The sequence below is a fragment of the Glossina fuscipes genome, unplaced genomic scaffold (genome assembly GCF_014805625.2).
Source record: "Glossina fuscipes isolate IAEA_lab_2018 unplaced genomic scaffold, Yale_Gfus_2 60, whole genome shotgun sequence".
Classification (NCBI taxonomy): domain Eukaryota; kingdom Metazoa; phylum Arthropoda; class Insecta; order Diptera; family Glossinidae; genus Glossina; species Glossina fuscipes.
In genome coordinates this window covers 241,868-247,819 of record NW_023998432.1, presented here as the reverse complement: position 1 = coordinate 247,819, position 5,952 = coordinate 241,868, and the positions used below count along the sequence as shown (strand labels likewise).

Below are 5,952 nucleotides of genomic sequence, written 5' to 3'. Positions count from 1 at the left end.
GTGTTGTTGTTTTAATTTTTTCAATATTTGCAGTTGCTTTGGTTTTTTCAGTATTATCTTCGGCAAGTGATGTAACTGGTTTCGCAATATAATTTTTGGTTAATGGTGGAACAGGTTTTTCATTGGAAGCAGTTGCAGTCTTACTAGGCTCGATTTGCGAGGCAACAGCAGCGTAGGTATTACTTTTGCCAATTCCATGGGCTACAGATGGATTTCTTTCCCGGTATGCTATAGTAATTTTCTATTTTGATTTTTAATATTTCACGCATCTGTACAAAACGTGGGCATTGTTTGTCTAACGCTGAGTGTTGATCATTGCAATTCATGCAGAAACTACGGGTACAGCTTTCAGTATGTGGAGGATGACCACAGTTAGCACAAGATGCAGCATTAGTGCATCTTTTTGCCGTATGACCCAGGCGTTGGCAATTTTTACACTTCATAGGATTTGGGATGTATAGTTCTACTTTACATTTATACCACGCCACATCAACTGTTCGCGGTAATCGATAGCGATCAAAAGTTAAAATAATCCTTCCTGTAGGAGAGCGTGTTTTTCCGTCATCATTCAGTTTGGTCAATTTATATATTTCAGTCACTCCTTGATTGCCCATTTCGCGAACAATTTCATCTTCCGGCACATGCTTTAAGCAAGGGGCATAAATTACGCCTCGAACCGAGTTAAGTTTCTCATGTAGTTTAGCTGAAATAGCACATAGATTAGCTAAAGATTTGGCCTTTGTGAGCTTTTCGGTTGCGCGCGGGTTCCCAGCGAGGACCAGTAAATTCCCATCGCGTAGAATCGAGATGGAGTCAATGTATGTTGTAATGCTATCTAGAGCTTTTTTTATAGCAAAAGGGCTAATTTGGGAAATTGTTATTCGAGCATCGGGTGAAGAAATAACAATATATTTTTTATCAATAGGGGTTATATCGCTGATCGGCAACACCGGAAAATCGGAATTTTTACTTTTTTTTCTTTGGGGCGATGTATCACTTAATAGATAAAATCTATTCGAGTTTTTGTCTGGCGGCCCCGGGGCCATTATGCCTTATTGTTGTCTATTGCTTATTATTTGTGAAATAACCACTCACTTGAAAAGGTTTGGGAAACTACTGAATAAAAAGTCAGATGTTTTTAATTTTTTTTTTTTGTTTCTTTTTTTTTTTAATGTATTTAAAGGAAAACACGTACGGTATCCGCGAAGAACACTTTTCGCAATAAACACACAGAAAGTTCAATAAATTATAATAAGTTTGAAAACTTTTAAAAATGTATAACGCAATAAAGAAATTAAATTGCAAACATTTTTTCACAAAGAGAAAAATATGACCACAGCGCTTGAACAGAGTTGGGGATGAAAAGTAATATGAAGCGTCCTTGAGAGATGTTTGTTGCGAAGCTACTACTAACAAAAAGACGAATTCAATTTATTTTCTTTTTTACTCGGAAAGAGAACCTATACAGTAAACTTATTACTATTATTAATTTAGCCAGAAAATAAACTTTAAGACTAAGATCCTAAAACACTAGCATTAAAGACTAGCAGGTTTTTGCAAACTCAACCGCATTTGAGATTTGAACCCAGGACCATTGAGTTGTTACTGGAGACTCTTTGTCTACTCGTCCATTCATGAAGATGTGCAAACTTATTTGTTACATATATTCCAAGTATTCTCTCCATTTCTCTTGTAGAATCTGATTTTGTACACGAAGAGTCACTCGGTTTCTGATGCAATTGCCATGATTTCCAGCAATCAATAGAATTCCCACAAGATTTCGGAAGTATAAAATCTACAAACCTATCCACATATTCACATAGTTGCCGTGTATGTCAAGAGCAGGTAAGTAAGGATAGTGCTGCATTGTAGTGGCGAAGGAAGTTCGCAATTTATTAACATTAAATACACGCGATAATTTGATTTTCTGCTGAAACTCAGGCGTATTGATAAAAGCCATATTTTAAGAGAATGATCAATGCCACTGGATACAATTCGTTCACGTCATACATCGAAATCAATAGAGATAACTTCGCCGCGGGGCCCTTCACTGCCATGGGAAATGGGAACACATACATGACACTGGATGTTCCGTAAGCGTATAGCATAACCTTTGCTACCAGACAGCAATAAAAAAAGATTACATGGATGAAATTTGATTTCATTAATGGCATGACCATGGCCAGTATAGTCTCCCACAGTTCCATTGCGATTAACGTCAATAACACGAACAGCGCCGCTATAACCACCTGCGGGCAACAATGGCATACCGGCCTATTGTTCACAAGGCCAAGAGTGTGTATAGAAAACCTGATTAGCGCCTGGGTTTACATAAACAATGCTTAGTTTTACGCCTCCATTTTCTGAATGTTGGTAACCACTGCAACGACTACTTCCCCCTATGGCTAACATCAGCGGCTGATCTATTTCTAACAAATGATTAAATGCCACTCCAAATAAAGATTGGCCGTGATCATCCTTTAAATGACCGTCATACTAGTAGGAAGGTCTATAAACTTTTTTTTGCTATTAGTGCGCATCCGTCGACCTCTACCAGAACCCGTTAATTACTGCGCGAAGAGCTTATTGCACTTATGCTAATTGTGTCAAGTGTACCGTTCCTATTTTCTTCTTTTGCACTATCTTTTGTAATATTTTTGTCTGTTTTCTAGATTTTTCGTTGTTCATCGCGTTATAGCGCCATATAATTACATCCGTATAATTTTTCTTAAATGGTCAGAAGATTATAACAGTTTTAGCACGCTGAGCAATTAAATACATAAAAACACATGCAGCTGTACCTTCTTTTTCCACTTAAATATTCAACGAGTCAATAGATGGCTCTCCGCTTCGTAATAGAAAGGGCTTCATTGGTTAATGTTTGACTGTTTTATCATACCCATCACCAAAAGATAAGGAGTGTATTCATTTTGTCAAAACGTTTGCAAAGTCCAGAAGGTAGCTTCAGAGACTCCACAAAGTTTATGTATTCTTGATTAGCATCAAATTCTAAATTGGTTTAAGCATGTCTCTTTGTCCATCTCTCTGGAGGCTCACATGCGTAATGTCTGTTGTAAATACTCTTCTGGCCGCAAAAGCAAAATTATGGACTTCAATTTTGACAGATCCATTGAAAGTTCTTGCTCGCAAGTTGGTACCGAAAATGAGCCAAATCGTTCAAATGACACGCTCACAGTACCACGTAAACTGGGAACGCCTTTGCTCCTCAAACAGAATAAATAACTAATTTTTTTCTCATCATTTATAAACTACAGAAGATACATTTACAAAAATTTGAACGCTTATTCTAAGGGCGATGCTATAGTATCTATAAAAAATGAAAAAAAAAAAATGATCCCGCCTACCCAATATTATAGTCTATCAAAAATTTAATTTCTTTGTCAATACTTTTATAACGCGCTGAAAAAAGCTTCAAAACTTCCACAAAGTGTGTAAATTCTTGAGTAATTTCAAATTTGAAATGCACCTAAGCATGTCCGTCTGTCCACCTGTTCGTCTGCCTATCTGTGTAGACGCTGTGGTAAACATTTTTTCGATTGCAAAAATTGAAGATATCGCCTTCAAATTTGGAAGCGACTTGAACCTTTCCAACGACACGCGTACAACGTCCACGCGGGTATACGACAAGAACTTTTATTTTGAAAATAAAACAAATCAGTCTCACCCATTGTATGCTATAGAGCAGAAAAATTTACCTCATTTATTCTTTTTATTTTTTTGGGGATGGATATAAAAGATTCGGTCACGACCGAATATAATTTTCTTACTTGGTTATTTATTGATGTCACGTGGCATTGTTGTTTAAAGAGTCTTCGAGCGGCTAACGCCGCATTTTTTCTTTTTCGTATATTATTGCTATTATAAATGTTTAACACAAAAAAAGGATAAGGATTAATAGAAATAAGCCATGCCTGAATCGTCGGGTAGATTAGTGTATCTTTAAAATCTTCAGCTTAATAAAACCAAGCTTGGCAACCTGCTTGACAATGTCAATGACTTCATCGCCCATTCAAATATTAGGCAGGGAGTCGGAATCATAAACATTGTGTGCTATCACGACAGCCATCGTTCTGTCCGAATTAAGCTTTAAATTATTGACAACGGACCAATGCGAAATACGACGCAAATAATCATTAATCGTTGAATCGAACCCTCTACAAGCTGCCGAGCATCATCTGCATGTAAATGAATGTTGCACTCATTAAAGAAAATCCTAATATAGAGCTCGTTTTCCTTTAAGAGTTGAAACTAACTCATCATCATATAGTTATACAATGTAAGAATGTGTACCAAAAATTATATAGCACCTTCATGAAGAGGCGTACTTTTATCAAAGGCCTCATTGGGGGTTATTAAAAAATGTTAACTGACGTGATTCAAATTTCTTTGTTAACGATTTTATTATTTTTTTATTGGACCGAAAGCATTGTGGGTATATATGTTCTATTACAGAATTTATTTTATAAATCAAATTTTTGACAATATAGTCGATCAAAGCTAGCCATTAAATATCTTATACCACTCTACGGGTCGAAAAAGTTGAAAGATCTGAAGAATTTTCAACAACGTTCGTCTTTGGGCCAAAACACGTCGGTGTACTAAATTTCATTCAATTATTTAAAAAAAAATTGCAACCTATAAATTGAAAACAAAAAAGTAAGACGCGCACACAGACAGACATTCTTAAACCGATTTAGAAAGTGATTCTGAATTGATCGGCATAGTAAAAAGCGGGTCTATCTCAAGTCTTTCTAGACATGGCGTACATCCACAGATACTTAATATACCCTTGTACCACAATTGCTGTAGGACATAAAAATGTGAAACGAAATTGCGTTCTAAATTAAATTGAATGCAACTATATTATTGACTTGCGGCTACCTCCCCGACTAAGTTGAAAAGCAAATAAAATAGATATTTACCAAATAGCAAAACAACACTCAAGTTTACAAAAGCTGCATTTTGAAAAACTAAAAAAAATTATTGACTAATAAAAAAATAAGATTTAATTGTTAAATATTCGCCCTTAATTAGCTAACAATATTTTATCTATAAAAAATTTTTTTTTAATTTTATCTTAGTACTTGATACGAAACAATGCAAGAAAATTATATTCGGTTGTGATCGAATCTTTTATAGCCATCACCTTTATCATAAGAAAGACATAAAGAGTAAAAGACTAAAAGAATGCTCTTTAATATGGAGAGGCCGCGGCTGATTTTTTCTCTTTTTGTACAGGCATTACAGCATCGTCCGCAATGTACGAATTTTTTATATTTATCTACTATAGTTTATGGGTACTGAGCAAAAACTACATTTTTATTCTTTTAGTTGACGCGGTGCTGCGATCGTGTCCTTCAACCGATTTACCCCATTTTCAATACCAACTTGGACGCAAGAACTTCGAATGTGTCTGCCAGATTTGTAGTCGATAACTTAATTTTTGCGGCCACGAGAATATTTACAACAAACATTACGCACACGGACAGACGGACATGCTAAAGAATATATATACTTTGTGGAATCTGTGATGTTTTCTTCTCGGCTTGCAAACGCTTTGACAAAATAAATGTACTTCTCATACTTCGGTGATGAGTATAAAAACAAATATGTAGTGATAAAATTTATACCTTATTATATTATGTTTTGTCTTATGCTCATAATGTTATCATACATTCGAATTAAAGCGGAGCTACCTCTTCGGATTAATTTCGTATTGAAATGAATTTAATAATTAATCAAAAAAAAATTTGAATATGTGCAAAAATATGTGTTAGTTGAAAAAAATGTTTTCTTGAAAGTTCACATTTTTCTCAAAGTGTTTTGAAAAGATTAAGCGTAGCCTACTGCATATTATTATTATTAATCTTTAAAATCGTTACTATTGTAGTGACACCACTCAAAATTAAATGTTCTTTTATTTAGTGGATT

General features: G+C 35.1%; 1 pseudogene; it reads right to left on the bottom strand.

Moving 5' to 3' along the window:
* Nucleotides 1–1,562: 1,562 nt before the first annotated feature.
* LOC119637658 lies at nt 1,563–4,657 on the bottom strand (annotated as a pseudogene).
* Between the last annotated feature and the right edge of the window lie 1,295 nt (nt 4,658–5,952).